This window comes from Castor canadensis, chromosome 16 (genome assembly GCF_047511655.1).
Source record: "Castor canadensis chromosome 16, mCasCan1.hap1v2, whole genome shotgun sequence".
NCBI lineage: Eukaryota > Metazoa > Chordata > Mammalia > Rodentia > Castoridae > Castor > Castor canadensis.
Window position 1 is genome coordinate 41,223,032 of NC_133401.1, and position 23,282 is coordinate 41,246,313.

General features: G+C 43.9%; 1 long non-coding RNA gene across 1 annotated transcript in view; it reads right to left on the reverse strand.

Moving 5' to 3' along the window:
• Nucleotides 1-2,316: 2,316 nt before the first annotated feature.
• The window catches only part of LOC109691226 (uncharacterized), a 31,834-nt gene continuing 10,868 nt past the window's right edge, over nt 2,317-23,282 (reverse strand). The window contains exons 3-5 of the long non-coding RNA XR_002212863.2: nt 16,101-16,225; nt 6,688-6,857; nt 2,317-5,622 (exon numbers count right to left, since the gene is read on the reverse strand). This is a non-coding gene — a long non-coding RNA (uncharacterized lncRNA). The remainder of the gene's footprint in view (nt 5,623-6,687; nt 6,858-16,100; nt 16,226-23,282) is intronic.

The window sequence follows — 23,282 nt, forward strand, 5'->3', positions numbered from 1 at the left end:
TTAGCCCTTTTTTTATGTGATGAGTTTTTTTGAAATAGGGTCTCAAGAACTATTTGCCCAGGCTGGCTTCAAACCATGATCCTCCTGATTTCTGCCTCCTGAGTAGCTAGGATTACAGGCAGGAGCCAATGGTGTCCTGCGATATTTTACAAGTATATGTGTAAGTATATATCAAAATAGCTAGAAGAGGGAATTTCAAAGTCTTTTTTCTTTTTTAGTTTCAGGAGAGATGATTATTTTGGGTAAACTGAACCCTTGCACATAAAGAGACGTTCATATACTGATATATGATCATTTTCCAGAAACATTAATTTATAATACATCAAATAGTTTTACCTCAAAGAAATGATGAGTGTTTGAGGTGATGGATATTCTAATTACCCTGATTTGATCATTACAAAATATTTACATGTATCAAAGTACTAAATAAATATGTACGATTACTATATGTCAATAAAACCATAATAAGAAGGGAACATGGCAGTCCTCTAGTCCTCCGCTGTGGGGTGGGCAGTGGGCAACAGCAGTCCAGTGATTAAGTCAGACATTGTGGGTCCTGTAAGAGCCTAGGTGTGGGGTGCAGTGTAGACACTATGGATTAGGAGTGCATCTACAGGGACTGAGAAGCCTAGTGAGGCTGGCCCTTGTGTCCCTGATTAAGGAGTCATGGCAGGGCAGAGTAAGAGAAGGGAGGAAGCAGGAGATTTCTAGGAAGAGGGAATCCACTGAGCCCAGAGAGAAAGATGCCAGGAGGATGGCCAAGCTCATGGGGAAAATGGATAGAGGGACTGCCCTGTGGCTGCAACAGGGGTGAGCAGGACTGCGGGGTGAAGGGGAGAAGGCAGACAGCCAGCTCAGCATGGCCCACAACAGAAGATCTTGACTGTCCAGCTGGGAAGCTTGACCTTGTCACCAAGGTCACTGGGAGCTCTTGAGACCGTCCTGCATCATGGTGGCTGGATGGAATTTAGCCTTTAGTAAGATCTCTCTGTGCCATGGTAGAGGACAGATGGACAGATAGACAGGAGAAGGTATGCCAGTTATCAGGAAATTAATAAAAGCAAAGGAGGAAAAGAGGAGCATCTAGTGGTCAGAGAGAAAAGAAAGAACTGGCTATTGAGACTGGAGCATGACCAGTGTGACAGAGAAAAACCAGGAGAGTAGGACGTCCAGCACCTGGGTGGAGACTCAGCATTCAGGAAAGACAGTGATCAAATTTGTGCTGACAAGAGGCCAGGAGAACAGAGGACCAAAGACAGACCACTGGATTTGTCAACTCATTGAGCTCACCGGTGCCCCAGGCCAGAACAGCATCAAAGGTGGGAGCGGGCCTCCAAAAGAATTGGTAGTAAAGGGAGACCGTGAGTGGGGAACAATCCTCCATCAGGGACCAAAGAAACAGGCGACACACAGCAGAGAAAGTGGAGTAAGACAAGTCTTCTTTCTTCATTTGTTTGCTCTAAAAACTAAGATGGAAGAAATAATGAAGCCAAGAGAAGTGAATCATTGGATGGATCTGAAGCCAGGTTAAAGAAGAAATGACACTCCACTGGAACCTCAGTTTATCCCAGGGCTGCAAGCTTTCACGATAAAATATAACATAGTGCTAACATATGCATAACATAGCATGAAGTGACAACATCATAACATGTATGTGACATGACAGCATAACATGATATGGTGTATTGTGACATAAAACAGAATGTGACATGACATGACATGACATGACCTACAACAAATGACATACAACATAACCCAGCATGACAGAGTCTTGGGTTCTAAGCTGGTTCCCAGTTGAAATGACCTCTTCCTGAACTTTAAGTCCATCAAGAACCCTGGGGCACACCACACAATACTGAAAACCCAGACAGAAGTGGTATGTAGGAGCGCGGCTTGAGGATGGGGTCTGGGGGTCTTCAGAGTGGAGCGAGTGGGACTCTGACTCTAGCCTAAGAACCATGAGTGTCACTTTCTGTGCTTGTCTCTTTGGTTCTTTCCCCTGTTCCGATTTCTCCTTCTTTTCAGGTCTGGAAAGATTCCCAGGCACAGCTCAGTCCCTGAGCTCTGGAGCTCCATCCCACAACTCAAAGGGATTTTCAGGAAGTCTCTTCCTCACCCACAGCATTCTCTCACCAGCTCTGAATGCCACCACTGGGCTAAGGGTGACCTTGGGAAGGCCCCCCCCCCCCCCCCTCTGAATATCAGTTCCTCAAGAACACAGGCTTCAAAACATGAATTTTGATAGGACAAAAAGCATTCCATTCTTAACAGTATTTACAAAGAATAATTGACTATGGCATGGTGTCTCTTCTTTGGTTTGCTGCGTCTTTCCTGCCTTTCTTCATCATCTTAAATCTTTCCTTTAGGGTCTGCTCAAAGATTCCCTCAACAGGACTTGCACTGGATTGGTTTGAGGAATAATTCTGGCTGAAAGTAGAAATATGGGTCAGCTCTAAACTTCTCAAGGATTATTTCTAATAGCTTGGTACAGAAGTGTGGTGTCATCAACAAAGATGGTCTCCAAGCTTCTAGCTGCAAAACTCTTTTACAATGGATCTGCAAGGAGGTCAGGCTTTCATGGGTGACCCCTCAGACCTGGGCCTCAAGTCTGTCATATATCTTCAAAAAGTGGGAACTGGCCTCTGGGATGTTGGTCAATTTGGTGAATGCCAAACCTGCCATGATTGACCACTAGATAGAAGGCAGCCTCCGATGGATTGATGCTTCACTGCTGGGTTCTTTTTGAGACTACTTAGATATCATGCTAATGAAAAGGGCAGATCTAGGCAAATTTATGAAATAGATAAACGTTTGTTTTTAACAGCGCTCACTCTAGCAACTCATGCTGACTCCCTCATCTCCATCTCTAAGATCTCTGTCAAAGATGTACCTTCTTTTCCATCAGCCAATGAATGGGTAAAGACTATGTGGACTACAAACTCAGAAAATTATTCATCGTTAAAGAAAAATGAAATCCTTTCATTTGAAGTAACATAGACAAGCCTGGAGGACATTATGTGAAGAGAAAGAAGCCAGACACAGAAATGCAAATATCTCATGTTCTTACCCATGTATGGAAGCTTTAAAAAGTCAATGTCATAGGTATAGAGAGAAGAATAAAGGGAGGGTGTGATGGAGAGGGGTTGGTTAACAGACTGGAAGAGTAATTTCTTGTGTTCTATAGCAAAGTAGGTGACAATAACAATGATTATTGCATAATTAACAGTAACTTTTTTGTAGATTTCAAAATATCTAGATGAGGCGATTGTGAATGTTCCAAAATATTTGAGGTGGTGGATGTACTAATCACCTGATTTGATCATTATACATTTTATACATGTACTGAAATATCACATTGTACCCTCTAAATTCATAGTTATTAGGTAGCGGTTAAAGATAATAAGCAAAAAAATTAAGTCACAGGCTTAAGGAAAGGGGAGGGCAGAGCGCTCAGGACTGAGGACAGAACTCTGGTGAATCCACAGAGGGGTCCAGGATCACAACCATGGCCACTGTGTCCTCCCCTCTTCTCATCACATTTTTTATGCTTTCTATTCCTCCAGGAATACACATTCAGCTTGGAGATCACTTCTTCAGAGATACCTTCCCTTCCCCACCTCCTCCTAATTATCCCACCCTTTATTTGTGTGTGGGGGCGGGTGGAACCCAGAGCTTCGCACCTGCCAGCTGAGCGCTCCTAGCCCTGAGCTCCATCTCCAGCTTTGCTATCTGTTTCTTTTCTTACACCAGTCAGTCTGCTCCTTTTCTTCATGTCACCTATCACAGTTTGCCGTTGTGTCCCATCAGCCCTTAGCATCCTTGAGTTTGACATCTGATCAACCACAGACCAAACATGCAGTTAGGTAGATGATGGTCACATCCATATTAATTATTAATTAATAATTATTTATATAGTTCTATAGTTTAGATGGTTGATTTCTCCAAAAATCCCATGTGTTAAAGGCTTGGTCCCCAGGGTGGGAGGTGCTACTGGGAGGTAGTGCAACCTTTAAGAGGTGGAGCCACTTAGGTCATTGGCAATGTGAAGGGAATTGTGGGACTCCAGCCCCTCCTCTTCTTTGGCTTCTTGGCCATGAGATCAGCCATTTCTCCACCACATTCTTCCCACCACTGTAACCTGGCATCCCCACCTACAAAGACCTAAAAGCAAAGGGCCACCTGATCATAGACTGGAACCTCGAAAAGCATGAGCCAAAAGAAACTTTCTCTCTTTGTAAGTTAATTCTCTCTGGCATTTTGTTATAGTGATGGGAAGCGGACTAAAGTACCCAGCATTAGGTACCATAAGTAATCTAGAGATTACAAAAATATGCCAAGTAGGTTGTATGCAAACACTACACCATTTAAGACAAGGGCTTGAACATCTGCAGATTTAGGTATCCATGGTGGGGGCGGGGAAGGTTCCTAGAACCAGCCTCCCACAGATACTAAAGGACAGCTCCTAACATTTGTTTATTTCAGAATTAAACAATGTGAGAAGCCCCCCACCCCAAAACCAGGTATGCCACCAGGTAAGACAAAGTACACCTCTGGGCCTTACTTTCTTTATCTTTAAACTGGAGTTTAAAAAAATGACACCTACTTGTGGGGGTGGGCAGGTTTTGTGCATCTGATCAGGCTGGAATCATGTGTAATTGCTCAATGATTGTTTGCTGTTTTATTGTTCTATGGGAAAGATCTACTAGTGGACTTTAAACTCCACTAGTATGATGAGGACTTTAAACTCCACTAGTAGATGAGGACAGGGACCTCATCTAACTAACAGGCACTCAATGTTTGTTGAATGATCAGATTTACACACAAAATTGGACTGACTCAAGCCGGTTCCACATAAAGTTGACATGAACGGGCTCCTCTGTCCCCTGCTCCAACTGCTGCTATTTAGAGGCGCAGTGCCCTGCTCCAGCAGACATCCTTAATCCACTAGGGAAGATTGGACCTTCTGCATTTGATCACGCATCAACAGTGTGACATTTGACACCAGATGGCATTTCCATGAAGTGTTAAACCTTTTCCATCATATCTTCTTCTGAGCATCATTATCTGTGACACTTGTTAATGGTGAAATAACAGCTGTTAAATTTGGCCAAACTCATTTTATAGACATGGTCACTGGAATGAGCCATTCCTGTCTGATTTGGAGTCTCGATCAGATTAGCTCTCTTCTGGAAAGAGGAGTTTCCATTTAGTTATTTTGACATGACATGGTGTCGTTGCAAAATAAGAGAGATCATCTGGCATCGTTGTCTTATTTTACAGTTGGAATCAAGGTCTGGAAGACAATGACTCCGATGTGACATCTTGAGTTAGGGCAGCACTAGGACCCTTCCAAGGCTCAGACACTCGAGGTGAAATGGAAGGAGAGCAGACAGCCCAGGAAGTGCCTCTCACTGCCAGGAAGAGTGAGGATGTCCTCCCATGCTGCATTTTTCTCATTAATTCTAAAGTCAACAATACATGAATATTGCTTCCTCTAAATGATTTGAAAGGTCAGCTAGAGGTGACGTCATTTCTGACCACCAAGCTGAAACACATTCTGTTCTGAATCTCCCCAAAGGCATCCGCTGTCATCGACTTGATATACTCCTTCCAGAAATTTCTCTGTCATCACAAACACATGTGTGAGTAGCCACGAAAATACGTTAGTATCGTGTAGTGTGACCAAAGCAGTACCACATCCCCTGTGCTTTCTATGCTTCAAGCTATTTTTCCACCTTCAGGAGTGACTTGGGGGCTTGTTCTGTCTAAGTACAAATGGATCGTGCAGGTTCTTTTAAACTAGAGTGTCATAGTCATTAGTGTGAGTCTGCAACAGGGTGTCTACACATCGTTCTACTGAATGACATTTTGGTAATTACAGATCTGTCCCACTAGAAATGATGCCACTATAAACGTCCTCCTCTTTGCTTTTTGATGCTCACATGAGAGCATCTCTAGAGAAGAAATGCTGGCCACAGCCCTTTCAGATGCTGTCAAATTGTTCTCCAGAACTGCTGCAAACACACCCACCCATGGGTCTCAGGAGTACCACTTCCCCGCACCCTCCCTCACCAGCACTCAAATGTCAGCTTCTCATTTGATGGGAAAACACATTGTGTGGATCTGTACTTTCCCAACAGCTACTGACTCTGAGCATTTTTTCCCTAAATGTATCTCCTTGTATGTGAATTGCTTGTTAATATCCTTTTCACATTTTTCTCAATTGGGCTGTTTGACTTTTCTCCTAACTCTATTTAAAAAGAAATTAAAGCACTTAAGCCCTGCTGAAAGGTGAAGTGAATCATAGCTCAGAAATCTCATGCTGCATTAGGAGAACGGTTTGAAATTTTTTTTTTTTTTTTTAAGGATGAGGTGGTGAGACTCAATGGAGAAATGTGGGTGACAGGCAGATTCAAAATGAAAAGAGGTCTCTTGGAAACTGGGTGCAGGAAGGGGAGGGTGTGGGGACCTGAAGCAAAACTGTTAAATGCCCTGATAACCAAATGCTGATGGCTGAGGCCATGCAGAACACATAGGCCCATGGGGCTCCCTGAGGTCCCTGTCAAAAACATGGATGATATTTCAGTAACAATTTTTGTGTTGGTTACATGTTGAAATGATAATACGATGGATAGATTAGCTTTAAGAAAATAGATTACTAACATCTATTTTACCTATTTCTTTTACCTTCTCAGCGTGGCTGTCATCAAATTTGAAATTATATTTGTGACTCATGTTGGTTGTCTGTTGGATGATGGTGCTCTTGGAGATGGGAACGATTCAGTTTCTAGTCCCAGCACTTCCATAAGACATTCTGTGAGTGTTGGGTGTCACTTTCCCATCCAAGCTGGACTGACCTTAGAATGACAGCATAGAAAGAAGTCAAACTCGTGAATTGTGCTGTGATACATCAGCTATCCATAAAAGCAAGATGGCCCAGGGTCTCAATCTGCTCCAAGGCCTCAGAGTTAAGTCCAGTGAAGGTAGAGATGTCAGCTCATTTTGACTTCATCAAAAAGTGGATTGTACCAGGTGCTTGTGACTCCTGCCTGTGATCCTACTTGGGAGGCTGAGATTGGGAGGCAGGTTGATGGATCCAGCTCAATCTGGGCAAAAAAAAAAAAAAGCATGAAAATCCATCTCAGAAAGTGGAAGGGGATGCAGGTAGGGAAGCTTGGTATGGTGTGGCATGCCTGTCACCCCAGAGATGACAGAAAAGGATAAACTAGGAAGATCATGATCCAGGATGGTCCAAACAAAAAAGTGAGACCCTATGGCAAAATAACCAGAGCAAAAAGAGCTGGAGGTATGGCTCAAGCATAGAACATCTGCCTTGTAAGAGCAAAGCCCAGTACTGCCAAATGTAAGTAAGCAAATAAATAAATAAAAATAGAGAGGGACAAAGAAAGAAAAGTAAGTAAATAAATAAATATAAATAAGAAGATAGAAGGAAGGAAGGAAGGAAGGAAGAAGGAAAGAAGGAAGGAAGGAAGAAAAAGAAAAGGATTGCATTAGAACTGGAGAAGGGACTTTGTCACTCAGCTGTCCCCTTTCACAGGTTGTTCATTTGTCAGCCTTTACATGTGAAAGACCTCAAGACTTCTCCTGGGTCCTTACCTTGAGAATTCCTCCCACTGAGTCTAAATTTTTTTTTGCAGTCCTGGAGTTTGAACTCAGGGCCTTGCACTTGTTAGGCAGGGTCCCTACCACTTGATGCTAAACTTTCATCACCAAAATCATTGATTTAATTGGTCAGATTCATCACAATTACTTTCAACCAGTTTATCAGTTAGAATTCCTATAAGGTACAGAAAAAAATTACTCAAAGTGGTTTAAAAAAAAGAAAGGGAGGAGAAGATGGATGTTTATTGGATCAAGTATTCATCTTCCAGAGCTGCCATAAGAAATTTGTCTTCTCACAGTTCTGGAGGCCAGAAGTCCAAAATCAGGTGTCAGCAGGGCCATTTTCCCACAGAAGACTCTGGGGACAGTCCATTCCTTGCTTCCTCTATCTTCTGATGGCCCTAGGTGTTCCTTGCTTCACTTGCAAGTGAGCATCACTCTACTCTCTGCTTCCATGTGTGAACAGCCTTCTTCCCTATGACCCTGAGTGTCTGTTTCTACAAGAGTTCCAGCCTGTCAATACTCTCAGAACTTAAGGTCTCCCCTGTGCCAGTATGCTTTCATCTCAATCCTTACCTTAATTATATCTGCAAAGGGCCTATTTCCAAATAAGATTATTGTGACAGTTAAATCTTGTCAACAAAATTAGATTGAGAGACACCTAGGAGATTAGTAAAGCACACCTCTGAGTGTGTCTGTGAAGGTATTTTCAGAGATGATTAAGGGAGAAAGACCTTTCCTCAATGTAGATAGAATCATCCCTAGGTTGGGCCTGGATAGATATAAGGGAAAGAAGAAGCCAGACAGCAAAGAAATATTTTCATTCTCTCTCTCTCTCTCTCCCTCCCTCTCTCTCTCTCTCTCTCTTTCTCTCTCTCTCTCTCTCTCTCTCTCTCTCTTCCTCCTCCTCCTCCTCCTCTCCCTCTCTCTTTTCTTCTTCCTGGACACCATGAAGTAAGTGTTGAAAAGCATAGAGAGATAGACAAAGAGATGGCTCAATGTCAGCACAGGTTTATTCAGGAGAAGAAATCTGCAGAGGGGGTCTTCAGAAAGAGAGCTAGAACCCACTGCCCCTTGTAGACTGGGGGTTTTATAGGAAAGGAAAGACCTGGTAAAGGGTAGTGGGAGTTTTTCCACTGTGGCTTCTCCATTGTCCATTGCTGGGGGTGGTTGAGGAGCTGGGTCTTGGGAAACCAGAGATTCCCTTGGGAGCCCATCTCTGCGGGAGCAAACAGCTCTAGGGTCAAGCAGAGTTTAAGATGGCATCAGTGATGTCAAGTAGAGACCTGACAGTAAGCAGCTTTGCTTTGATATGATTTTCTGTCTCACTCAGGCTCACAACAATGTCTCTAATCTCTGAAGCCGTGAACCAAAATAAGCCTTCCTTGCTTTTACTTGTTCTCTCAGGTATTTTTCACAACAACAACAACAACAAATTTGATTAACCCAGATCCAGAATGGGCCCAGCCTAACTCAGGACCAAGAGGCCGTGCCTCCTGCTGCTTCACACTCCACAAGCCCTCAGTGAGCCTCTGGTGGCTAGGCCACTCCTACTGCTGTGCCCCTCAGGCTTTAGGTTCAGACTCAACCCCAGCCCCTCCTTCCTTCTCACTGGTGTTTGGAAGCAAACATGCTATGTGTGTTCTTATTAAAAATGACTATGCATTGCAGAATATTTGCAAAATATGAAAGGTAAGAAGAAACTTTTATTTTTTTAATCTAATTTATAACTCTGCCTCTGAAATGACTGATCATAAGGAAAAACTCAGAACACTTTCAAAATAGGGAATTTTCCTGGAAGACCCTGTATTGGAACATTTTTCAGGATCCAAGCAAGCTTTATGTTTTGGTTATGCTCTCTGGAGCTGCTCTGGTGACTTGAAGGCAAGTATGTCCATCTCTGCAGTGCAAACCACACTTAGGTGTGAACTTTGCCCTGTTGGGTTCTCTCGAGCCTAAACTGATTTTTTCATTTGTTCTCCCCAAAGTCACTCTGCCTCCCATGTTTCTAGCCTCTTCCCGGACCGTCCCCCCAACCCCATACATTTTCCATTGCTAACTTCAGATTAAATGGTGACCAGCTCTTGCCTCTTCATTGCACCTTCGTGGGTGCTGAAAATTGAGAAGGATCAGGACCTACTCAGCTCTCAGAGAGCCTGCAGGCTGAGGTGCATCAATAAACTGTCCAAGGTGAGTGGTAGAGCAGAGCCTCATGAAGAGCAATGTGAAGACCCAGAGAAAGGAGCACAAAGCCCTTCTTGGAGAACCCTTGCAGAAGACATCACAGGTGAGCTAGACTACAAAGATGATTTCCTAGCAGAAGAAAAGAAGGAAAAGTTGGTTAAGGCAGAGGAAACAATGTCTGAGAGGCAGGAAGGGAAGTGAAACACTCAAGGAATGGGAAGAAAGTGGGTGTGGTTGAGGGGTTTGGAGCATGGGCCATGGAGTCAGCAAGGGGCTGGCAATGGTTCTAGAAGGGATTTGAATCCTGGACTGAATACTCAAGAAATGAATTTTTTTTTTCGGTATTGGGTCTTGAACTCAGAGCCTTCACCTTGAGCCACTCCACCAGCCCTATTTTTGTGAAAGGTTTTTAGAGGTAGGGTCTTGCGAAATATTTGCCCAGACTAGCTTCGAACCATGATCCTCCTGATCTCTGCCTCCTGAGCAGCTAGGATTACAGGTGTGAGCCACTGGTGCCTGGCAGGAAATTTTTGTTTATTGGTACTAGGGTTTGAACTCAGGGCCTTGCTTTTACTAGGAAGGTGCTCTACCACTTGAGCCAGACCCTCAGCCCACTTTTCAATGGGATTTCACACTTGTGCCCAACCTGATTTAGACCATCACCTTCCCATTCACTCTTCCTGCACACATATAGCTGGTCTAACGGGCACATGTCACCATGTCCAGCCTGTTCCCATGAAGGTGGGGGTCTTGAGGACTTCCTGCTCCCGCTGGCTTCAAACCATGATTCTCCCAATCTCAGTCTTCTAAGCAGTTAAGATTACAAGTGTGAGCCACTGTTGCTGGCTATGACATTAATGTTTTTAAACAAAGTAACAGAGAAATAAAGAGAAAAATCTTTCTCCAAATTAAAGAAAAGAGGAATGGAAATAACAGGTGCCATGGAATACATGGTGGGGTGGGGAAAATGCAAACTATAGGTCAAAGGCCAGAGTCCTCAAAAGGACCCTGTAACTAGCTAGAAGTCTCTTCTCTTCTCTGCGTCTCAAGGCTGCCTTTAGCACCTATGGTTTATGGTCTGTGCACGCTGTCCACAGCCTTGGAAGGGGAACCTTGAAGCCAGCTATAAGACGGTCAACCTAGGATTTGTTTCTCAGTTATACCTTACCAAAGAGCATTTACTGAACGCTAGTAGCTCCTAAGCCAGTATTTATGAAAGGATCACCAGGCTGTTTGGTTCTCCACCGTAGGGGAAGAATTTTGTTTCCATGCTAACACCAAATTCTCTATGGTCAGAAGTCAGGCATTTTCTTGTGGAAGGAAAAAAATAAAAAAATGGATATTTTCAATGTGCTCACAGGAAACTCTTTCCCATCTGACACTGGTTCTATTAATACCCCTGTAGTTTCCAGATAAAAATGCTTCATGGTCATTACTGAGTGAACTTCCTGTTTAGCCAGGCAAGCTTCAATCATTTTCTTCTGATGCAAGTTTGCAGTTAGCTGTAAACGACCCAAGATGCATGATGGTGTAAGATGCAAATGACAACCCATTCCTCTGTTTCCACCAACTCATGGAGTTTTCTTAGAAGCTGGGTGAGGAAAGCTCCCTGGAGCACTCAGGGTTTGTGGAGGATGACAAAAGCCATCCTAGGTATTTTGAGTAGGAGGAGATTTAATACAGAAAATTGATGGTTACCCAACCATTGGAAGGGCTGGAGAGGAAAATTAGTATAGTTAGTTTATCACTTCCCAGGGCTGTCATAACAAAGTACCACAGACAAGGTGGCCTAAGACATCTGTTCCAAGTTCCAGAGGCTAGAGTCTGAAATCAAGATGTTAGCAAGGGGAAAATTCTTCATCACACCACTTTCTAGCACCTGGTGGCAACTTTGCCATTCCTTAACCCACAGCTGGAATACTTCAAGCTTTCCCTTGGTCATCATGTAGTTTTCTCCCCTGTATGTGTCTCTCTCTCTTCTGCTTATAATGACAGTAGTGATATCAGGTTAGGGGTCCACACCCTACTTCTGTATGACTTCATCTCAACTAATTACATTCACAAAGCTCCTAGTTCCAAATATGGTCACATTCTGAGGTAGTAGGGGTAGGGTGTCATCACATATTTTTGGAGGCCATAAATCAACCTGTAACAGCCTGTTTCAAGACATCTAAGCAGTGGCCATTAATGTTCTCAGCTCTGAGCAACACAAAATCAGGGATTCTCAGGAGTGCAAGAGGACCCAAGAAAGACTGGGTAATAGCAGGCAGTCCTGAGAGCTAGAGAGGCAATTAAAATGGAGGTCTGGGAGAGGTGGAGGACTACACTGCGTAAAGAAGGTATTAGCCCAGTGGCTGCAGGTCAATTGTGTTCCAGTGTGTTCAGAGACTCTGAGACAGGGGTTCATGTCAAACAGAAAGGAATTTATTGAGATGTGAAGTCAGAGAACTGAGCGCTCTTGTGATGGAAAGTTCCTAGGGGAACGGGATTGCTGGCTGATAAGGGGCCTTTAGTTCCTCAGGGAGAGGGAATATGTAGAAGAGTAAGGGACAAGAGTTTGAGGCAGTTTTCCATAAGTTGTCATGTTTTCTGGAACAAGTGTCCCGTGTTCTGCTGCTGATAGAGATTTTAGCATTATAGTCAGGGTGGTCTGTGCATCTGACGTTGCTCGGGAGGGGGCTGCTCTCTGCTGTGCCGATCATAATCTTCCTTCCTGTGTCATCTACATCTGTGGTCAGTGTCCACCTCCCATTTTAGTGGCCTGGGTCCTGTTGAGCCCATGTTTGTTTAAGCAAGCTAAACCCACACGAGAGGTTAGTGAAGATTACAAACAACAGGTCTTAGATGAGATGATCAGCTCTGAGGGCACCTCTGTGCCTTCAAATGTGGAAAGATCTTCCAAGGTGACATGAAGTGCAGGAGAGGAGCATCGACTTGAGGGAGGAGCTCTCTCATGGGAAGAAAAGGAAATGCAAAGGCCCTGACTTAAGGATAAGCCTGGGATTTTCAAGGAACAGAAAAAAAACACCAGTGTGATTGGCTAGCAATATGCCAAGGAGGCAGACGTGTGAGAAATGAGGCTGAAAGGTGAACAAGGGCCAGTTGTTGCAAGGCCCGATGACATAATAATTTTGTTGTTAACCTGGAAGATTTCGTGGGCATAAGTGACATGATCTGATTTACATTTTCTAAAGGTCACTTTGTCCATCAATTCATGAATGAGTGGATCAGCAAAATGTGGCATATCCACATAGTGGAATATTATCCAACCATATAAAGGAATGAAGTACTAACCTATGCTGAAAATGGATGAGTTGTGAAAACACTATGCTAAGTGAAAGAAGTATCCACAGTCACAAAAGGCCACATGTTGTATGCCTCTGCCTATATGAAATAATTCAAATACCCCAATCTCTAGAAATACAAAGTAGAGAGCTGGTTTAGTGTATGCTTGCCTGGCATGTACCAGACCCCGGGTGTGATTCCCCCGAACAGAAAGAAAGAAAGAAAGAAAGAAAGAAAGAAAGAAAGAAAGAAAGAAAGAAAGAAAGAAAGAAAGAAAGAAAGAAAGAAAGAAAGAAAGAAAGAAAGAAAGAAAGAAAGAAAGAAAGAAAGAAAGAAAGAAAGAAAGAAAGAAAGAAAGAAAGAAAGAAAGAAAGAAAGAAAGAAAGAAAGAAAGAAAGAAAGAAAGAAAGAAAGAAAGAAAGAAAGAAAGAAAGAAAGAAAGAAAGAAAGAAAGAAAGAAAGAAAGAAAGAAAGAAAGAAAGAAAGAAAGAAAGAAAGAAAGAAAGAAAGAAAGAAAGAAAGAAAGAAAGAAAGAAAGAAAGAAAGAAAGAAAGAAAGAAAGAAAGAAAGAAAGAAAGAAAGAAAGAAAGAAAGAAAGAAAGAAAGAAAGAAAGAAAGAAAGAAAGAAAGAAAGAAAGAAAGAAAGAAAGAAAGAAAGAAAGAAAGAAAGAAAGAAAGAAAGAAAGAAAGAAAGAAAGAAAGAAAGAAAGAAAGAAAGAAAGAAAGAAAGAAAGAAAGAAAGAAAGAAAGAAAGAAAGAAAGAAAGAAAGAAAGAAAGAAAGAAAGAAAGAAAGAAAGAAAGAAAGAAAGAAAGAAAGAAAGAAAGAAAGAAAGAAAGAAAGAAAGAAAGAAAGAAAGAAAGGGAGGAAGGAAGGAAGGGAGGGAGGAAGGAAGGAAGGAAGAGTGGAGAAAGGAAGGGAGGGGGAAGGGGAGAGGAAGGAAAGAAAGGGAGGGAGGGAAGAAGGAGAGAAGGAGAGAGGGAGGAAGGAAGGGAGAAGGAAGAGTGAAGAAAGGAAGGGAGGTCAGAAGAGGGGGGAGGATGGGTGGTAGGGGAAGGGAGGGAAAGGGAGGGAGGGAGGGGAGGGAAGGAGAGAGGAATGCAGGAAGAAGGAAATCAAAGTAGAGTCACAGTCACTAAGGACTAGTAGCGTGTGGGAATTTGAAGGGCTGCTGATTTCTCTAGGAAGTGATGAAAACATTCCAAATGTAGATTGTGGTGATTGGTGCCATTGAATTTTCCACTTTATTTTGTATACTTGACTTATTTTTTCAGCTTTATTGGAGATATAATTGAAAACTGAAGATTATATCTATTCAAAGTATGCAACATGAGAATGAGTTTGATCAAAGTACATTGGATGCATGTGTGTGAATATCACGATGAACCCTTGTACAATTAATTCATGCTAACACAGACTTGAGAAAAGCAAAGTGTACAGCATGGTGTTTCGCTATTTGATATGTGGACGTAAGATTGTGAAATTATGAAATTCTGAGCTAAGTTACCTAGCCTTCTCCTCATGTAGTTACCATGTGTGTGTCTGTTCAGAGTGCCAAAGATCTACTGTTAGCACATTTCAAGGATGTAATCTGTTGTTGATTATGACAGCCACCATACTGTGCGTCAGTCATCCTATAACCAAAGTTTGTACCCTTTGACCAACATCTTCCCCGTTCCCAACTGCTGGTAACCTCTGTGCTACTTTTCCTGCCAGTTTGAACTTTGCATTCTCTACATAAATCAGGTCAAGCAGCATTTGTTCTCCTCAGCCCTGCTTATTACTTATCATAACGTCCCTCTGAACACATTCCTCAAGTGGGAATTCATGTGCTCTCTCTCTGAATAAACTGTTATTTAAAAATAATAAAGCCACCTGGAAACGCCTGGTTGAGCTTGTGTTCTGAATGTGTCTGTATACCTGCATAGTAGTTGTGACAGGTGACAGAGTGATGACAGATTTAAAAGGCATTCATCCACCAAAAAAAGGAAAATTGGAAAGAAAAGAATAAACACCAAGTTTGGGGAGCTAAGAAGAAGGTCAATGTCAGGTCACTGCCTCAGCAGACCACAGAGTAGACACCCAAGTGGGCAGTGGGAGATTCCAAAGTGGCTGATCTGCCAGATAAAAAGTGGAAAGCATGTAGTCAGTCATCAGAGTCACCAAGTGGGAAGGGGAGTCGGTGCAGCATAGGTGAGCTCGGGCCTGGCTGAAAGTCTGTAGACGAGGATTGCCCTGAACCCGGAATTCCTCCCCACGCACAGCTGAGCACCTGCACTGCTGGACCCTCTGCAGGCTCCCTCAATCAGTATTTGGGTCCAGGTCTGCAAGGCACAGCTGCGAGCAGAAGGATCACACTCATTAGAATGGGGACAGGTGAAAGTCCACATGCTCCCTGGTGGTGCCACCCCACTTTCTGTACCTTCCTCACTTCTCAGTCTAAGAAAGGCCAACAGCCAGCCTTGTTCTGCCCCACAGCCATCACTCCTACCCAAGGCAGTATGAGGGAGTCTGTTTTCTGATGTTCTAAGAGAACACCTGAGACTGGGTAATTTAGGAAGAAAAAAAATTATTTCTTACAGTTCTGGAAGCTGGAAGGTCCCAAAATCAAAATGCTACATCTGGTGATGGCTTCTTGCTGATGGGGACTCCCTTAGAGACCCCAGGCGGTGCAAGACATCATCTCATGAGAAGGACAGGTCCAAGAGAGGCAGCCAGACTGGCTTTTAGAACAGATTCACTCTTGAGATAATCTACTCATGGGCTAATCCCCTAATCCATTAATCAAAGAGTGGATTAATCTATTCTTTAGGGCAGAGCTTTCATGACCTAATCACTTCTTAAAGGGCTCACCTGGCCCCATCTCTCCAGGGTGTGCATTAAATTTCAATGAGAATTTTGGCGAGGACCATGGCAAGAAGTCTTCTCTGGCATTCAAGACGAGTAAGGTTTTATGGCAACAAGGCTGTCCCTGCCTTATGACTATAAGCTTGTCTTTCTCGTACTCACAGCTCTGCAGGCTAGCAGGGGTTCAGCTCATCTCAGCAGGGCTCACCAAGGCTCTAGATGGGTGGTTGGGCAGAAGTCTTGGAGCTCCTCGTGTCGGGCCAGTGGCTCTTTGACTCATGTTCTTCCTGTGGTCAATGACAAGAAGAGAGGGCAGGCTAAATAACACAGCAAGTGCAGTAACATGTCTGCTCCACTGATGTCTGTTCACATTCCAAAGGCCAGCCAATCACAGGGCCTAGTGCAGCTTCAAAGAGGCAAGAAAGTGCATTTCTCCCAAAGGTCATGGCAAAGACGGGGAGAGGTGGGGATGGGGTGGAGGGGGAGTAGAAATGCACTGACAAATAATGCCACCCACCACCCAGCCTGTGAAACACCACCCAGACCTCAGATGAAGCCACTAGTCAGGGCACCCTGCCCCAATCTTGGTCTCAAGATCCCTTAATTTTTATTTGTTCATTTGCAGTACCCAAGATTGAGTCCAGGGCCTTGCATTTGCTATGCAAGTGCTCTACCACTTAAGTCATGCCCTCTTGTTTTGTTTCCTTAAGGTAGGTTTTCAATAATTTTACCTGAACTGGAAATCCTCTTGCCTCTACTTCCTGAGTAGCTAGGATTACAGGTGTGCACCACCACACCCACCTTGTGATGGTTAATTTTTTTTCTTTTTTTTAGAAATACTGAGGTTAGAATTCAGGGCTTCAGACTTGCTAGTCAGGAGCTCTACCACTTCAACCATGCCTCCAGCCCATTATGCTTTAGTTATTTTTCAGATGAGGCCTTGAGTTTTTGCCCAGGCCAGACTGGATGTCATCTCCTACCTATGTCTCCTATGTAGCTGGGCTTATATTTGTTTGAGATCGAATCTCATTTTTTCTTGGACTGACCTCAAACCTCTATTCTCCTAATCTCTGCCTCCTGAGTAGCTGGGATTACAGGCATGAGATGCTACCGCCCAGTACGATGTTGAATTTAATTGTCAACTTGATTGGGTTGAGAAGCACCTGGGAGATTAGTAAAGCACATTTCTGAGTCTGTTTGTGAGGGGTTTCCAGAGACCATTAACTAAGGGGGGTAACCTGCCCTGCATTACTGGCAAATTCTCCTATTGTTAGCAAGCAAATTCTCCTATTTTGCTGCGTATGTAATATGTTGTAATATGCTGCTTGAAGTACATGAACCACAGTGATGTGCTTGCAAAAGCAGGAGGATTTCCACGGCCCTTCATACAACTGAAAGTAGGCTTCTTTAACATTGCATAGGAACTGTGCAAGTAAACAATTTATAAAAAGAAAAAAAAAACCTGTTTTAAAAAATTGTGCAAGTAATAGTTTCTTAAAGGTTCATTGTGTTGCAGGTAGGTTACAGTGGTCTTCAGATGGTTTTCAGGTCCTTCCCCATGCCACAAGCAAAGAATTAAAGCAAAGCCAAAGTTTACTAAAGTGATAATACACTAGTGGTCAAGGGGAGACAGCAGGCTCTGAGCAAGGACCAGCTCAAGACCCTATGGTCATCAGGGGTTTATGTCTTTTATGTGGTTAGGGTCAGGCTGGCAGGGAAAAATCTGGGCAGTCTTTGCAGGCGGGGTTGGGGTGATTGGCAGGTTTGATTGACAAGGTCTTGTCACATAACTTCAGGCATTCTACACATGTTCTAACTCTGATTCCTGGATGTTTAATGAAATGCGTAAGGTGCAAGTAATATCCATTAAGGCCTTAAGTAGAGAAAAATGACTGAAAAGGCAATTAAAGACATGGAATACCTTTTAATCCATGTGCTCTGCGGTCTAGCAAGAACTGGCTCCCTTTATCCCCCTCTCTAGAAGAGCATATCTAACCACAAAATGGGCAGTTGGGAGGACTTTTGGCAGAGCTGTTGCTTGAGAGCCTGCTGTCTCCCCTTCCATGATGGTGGACTTTGCTTTAATAAACTGGCTTTGCTCAACACTCTTTGTCTCCTCGTTCAATTCTTTGCTCCTGGCATTGGACAAGGACCTGAGAACCATCTGAGGAGCACTGTAGCCAACATCTACTTGTGGGACCAGCCAGGAAGTAAGGACTGCATCAGTTTCCCCAGGGCATCATATTTTCTGGAGCTTTTTTTTTTTTTTTTGGCTCAGTCTGCAGATCCCAGCGAGTCCAGTTTGTGTTCTTCTTCATTCCCCTGTGTCATCTACCAAAGCTTGCTCATTCTGCTTTAACTTGCCTGCTTGCAACCGCCCCTGTATCTTTTATTATTATTACTATAGTCTGCCTTAAATTCTAGTTTTTCCTGGGGAATGGAGAAACTTCCTCTACACCTTCTTTTCTGTGACTCTTTTCGACACACAAATTCTTATTTTTAGATATTGGATCTCTTAGATATTCCTAATCTTCCCTCACTCCAACGATCCACTTCCCTCTTCCCTTGAGTCATGGGCCATCTTATCTCTTCTAAAATACTTACTCCTAGGGCTGGTGGAATGGCTTGAGTGGAAGAGCACCTAGCAAGCGTGAGGCCCTAAGTTCAAACTCCAGTATGGCAAAAAAAAAAAAAATCTAAAATACTTACTCCCTAGAGTCCAATTGGACCATCTCTACTGCTGAAATTACTTGGATGTGTGTAGCCAAGCCATCCACCTGAATTCCCCGCCTCGTTGTAGAACATGGCCTCTGGAGAACTCCAGAGAAAAGAGGTACATACCCACTCTGGGCTGGAGACATCCAACCCAAGGAAAAGGAAAATGGAGACACCCTCCCACTTCCCCAATCTAAGGACCCCCTGGGGATATCCAATGGGCCCTTAGGATTTGACTCTCCCAGGACAAAAATGGAATTCTTTTTTTTTTCTTTTCTTTTATTATTCATATGTGCATACAAGACTTGGTTCATTTCTCCCCCCTGCCCCCACCCCCTCCCAAAAATGGAATTCCTGACTCTCCCATATTTTCCTCTCCAGACATCATGATGTGGGTGGGTGGGGGAGATCCAGTTCCATTCTGGCTGGATCACTGCTTGGTTGCATCCTGAGGCAGTGGGACCACTTTGATCCTGCTAAAAAACAAACAATTCATCTCCTACTGTAAAGTAGCCTGCCCTCAATATACACTGAGAAACCGAAAGAAACGGCCACAAAACATAAATCTTAACCGCAACACAATTTTACAGCTAGATCTTCTTGCAGGAGTCGTGGAAGTGGACTGAAGTCCCAGATGTCCGGAGATACTCATGGGTCTGTACCAAGGCTCCTCTCTCTGTCAGGATTCTCCCCATAAAGCAAAAAAAGGAGCTTACTGAGGCACCTGTAGACTTTTTAGATGATCCTGTGCTCCAAGAGGGGACATGCCTCTCAGGGGGAGAATCCCCCTCCTATCATATCCCACCTCCATCCTCCTCGCCATCTGAAACCCCACGGGCAGAAGCTAAAATCTTTGCTTAGACCCCCTCACACTTGCAGCAGGACCTCTTATTCCCCAAAGCTATCCTCTATGCTTACCCTGCAAGAAGCAGTGGGACTTGAGGGAGTCCTTTTCTGTGGTAGACATTCAGCAATGCAAGGGAAGTCTGGACCATTACTTTGAGGACCCAGCCAGATTTACTGAAGCATTCTAGACTCTAACCTTAACTTTTGACTTGTCGTGGAGAGATATTCAGTTCCTCTTAGCCACCTGTACTCCAATAGAAGGAGAAAAGAGTCTTACAACTTCCGGAGTAGCAGTAGACATGATGCTTGCTAACATTCTGCTGGCCAGGTGCCAGGGGACGAATAATACGAATGAATAAGACACTGTTCCCAAGTGAGACCCTCTCTGGAATTGCATACCCCAAAGGTATGCTAAGAAGGGAGAGGGTGATTGAGTTCCCAGTTAGCAGAAGTGAAGGCAGGCGTGACTAAGCTTGTAAACTAAGACAAGGTCAAGGGCAAATGAGAATCCTATGTCCTTTTAGGATAGACTAGAAGAGACTGTTAGGAAATATACAACACAGATCCCACTTCCAGAGAGGGCGGTGCACTGCTGAGACAACATTGCTTACCCACTTGACCCCAGATATGAGTGTAAGCTCCAAAAGTTGCAGTTGGGTTCACAGACTACTGAGACTCAACCATGGGATGGTTGTCTTTCTAGTATACAATAATCGTGATCTGGAGGAAAAGAAGAAGGGACTACATAAAGTAAAAAGGCAATCCAAAATTATGGAAACCATGACTGGGGAAGCCCTGAAGGGCTCAAGGACATCCTCCCCAAAGTAAAAAGGGAGACAAACCCAATTAAGTCCACTTGCCATAGAAGGTTGGCATTTTGCAAGGGAGTGCAAAAGGCACTCTTCTGTCCTTATTGTGTGTACTCTGAGAAAGGAGGCGACACAGGGCACTGGAGGTTTGACTGTCCCCATGCCCAACGAGGCAGGCAGCCAGCCAAGATCTTGCTTGCTGGCTTGCCATCTGAAATAGACTAAGGAGGCCCAGGACGCCCTCTGCTGCCCCCTGCAAAGAACTACCATGTCTCATGAGGATCTTTGAACGACCATGGACCCCCGGGATAAGCACAGAGGAGGCTGTTTATTCTTGCCTACATTCCTGTGTAGGAGAACTTCCCTCCAAGAGCACAATTATAACGGTGGTTGAAGAGAAACATGGGCTCATAGGCTTACCCCCGAAATACCATGCAAAATCAGGGAGCAAATGTTTTTACACAGATTCCTTATAATTCCATAATGCCCCACTCCCTTCCTATGATGAAATATAATGACTAAATTGGACATGGTCTTGGCAGTGCATTCCAGAGTTGGATTATTCATGCTAAGGCACTCTGCTCCCGGAACCCCAATCCCCACTATTCCAAGAAAAATAAACCCAAGGTCACCCTGCATCCTGGTATGATGGAGTCCCAGGTAGAGCAAGGACTGTTGTCCCTGTCTCAATCAGATTTAGCAATCCCAATCATTTCCCCAACCAGAAACAATATCCAATAAAAAGAAAAGCCAGAGAAGGACTTCAGCCCATCATCAAGGTGCTCTTGCAACACAGACTTCTGGTGCCTTTTCAGTCCCCTTGCAATACCCCCAATCTTATCTGTACTAAAGCCCACTGGGGAATATAGCATAGTGCAGGACCTCAGACTAATCAGTGAGGCTGTGGTCCCAATACTCCCCCTAGGAGCTAATCCTTGTACCATCCTGGCCCAGATACACAGGGATAGAGACTGGTTTACTGTTCTGGACTTAAGGATGCTTTCTTCTCCATTTCCTCACACTCACACTCTCAGTTTCTCTGAGTTTGAATGAAATCTAGATACTAGAGAAAAACAATTCACCTCAACTTTCTTGCCCCAAGAATTCCAGGACAGTCCTCAACCAGTTCACTAGGGCTTTAGCCAAGAATTTAAGACATTTTCAGTTTATCTGGAGAATTGTCTATTATGTAGGTGACATCCTGATTTGCAGCCCTGCTCATGAGCTCTCAAATGCAAATGTCATCATGGTCCTAAATTTCCTGGCAGTTAGAGCATATAAAGCATCAAGGGAAAAGACCAAAATTTCCCAACAAGAAGTACAACACTTAGAGTATGTTTTAACTCCAGGAACCAGGCATCTATCAGCTGGAAGGGTTGGGGCCAACTTTGCAAACTAGATACACTTTTTACCAAACTCCAGTTATACTCATTTTGAGGCATGGCAGGTTTCTGTTGCATATGGATCTCAATTTTTGACTTTATAGCTAAGCACCTATATGAGGCCACAAGGGGACGAGAGAGTGAACCTCTAATATGAACTAGGGAAGTGGAATAATCCTTCAAGGCCCTAAAATGAGCATTAGTGGAGGCACCAGCACTGGGGGATTCCTGATCTCTCCACACCCTTTACCCTATATGCTTCTGAAAGAAAAGGGATGGCAGTTGGAGTACTGACCCAGAAATTGGGAACAGAACCTAACCCACAAGATAGCATATTTGTCAAAAGGACTGGATGGGGCTATCTCAGGATTGTCTGGTTGCTTAAGGGCGACTTTTAACGCCACTCTACTGGTGGAGAAGACAAAAAACTCCCCACCAGGTGAAGGCTATCCTGGATGGCGGTGGAGTGTTTAATTAAATATCAGACCACCCTCTTAGAAAATCCAGAGATGATCATACAAGTCTGTAATACCTTGAACCCTGTCTTTTTGCTGTCCTCCCAGGTAATGAACAAACACGTCTGTGAAGAAGTAACCCTTTACTAGTAGACTGCACCTAACTGACAAGCCCCTTGTGAAGCCTGACACTGAGTGGTTTATGAATGCGAGTAGCTTATTCAGTAGTTAGCCAAGAAGAAGTAATTGAGTTGGGCCCTTTACCTGCAGGTACTTCCACCCAGAAGGCTGAATTGGTAGCCCTAACTAGAGCACTGATCTTGAGAAAGGGCAAAAAAGTTAACCTTTATACTGATTCAAAATAGGCATTCTTGGTGCTTCATGCACACAGTCATATAGAAATAAAGAGGTCTCCTAACTGGCAGTCAGTCTCCAATTAACACAGTAAAGAGATCCTCCAGCTACTAGAGACAGTACAACTACCCAAGTTAGTAGCAATGATTCACTGCAGAAGCCATCAAAAGGACTTGCCTTGGGTATCAACACGCAATAATAAGACAAGTAGAGAAGCCCACAGGCGGCTCTCAGGAACCCCACTACCGTGCTCGCTCTAGTCCCATTCCCTAATAGGACAGAACCCCAGTACAACCTGGGGGAGGAAAGGGATGCTTCCCAAAAAGGGAGAGATAAAGAGGGAGTATGGTGGAAAGTGGAGAAGAAATTATACCTGCTCGGGGCAGACCTGTGGAAGATAATTGGGTCCTCACAGGATTCCTTCCACATGGGAAGGAAAGATACCGCCCGGGCTGTGGCATATAAACTGTCACAGGACTAGGATTAACTGCCATTACCAAACAAGTCTGCAGGGCTTGCTCCCTGGGTGCCCACAACAACCTGGGACCTACACTGCCTCCCTTGGTGAAACCAATGCAGAGAAGAGGTGACCATCCTGGGGAAGACTGGCAGGTGGACTTCACCCACATGGTCCCCTGTAAAGGATACAAGTCCCGGCTGGTCCTTATACATACATTTAGTGGGTGGGTTGCGGTTTTCCCTACAAGAGCTGAAAGGGCTATGGAAGTAGCACAAGTTCTTTTGAAAGAAATTATTCCTAGATTTGGGTTCCCTCAGAACATT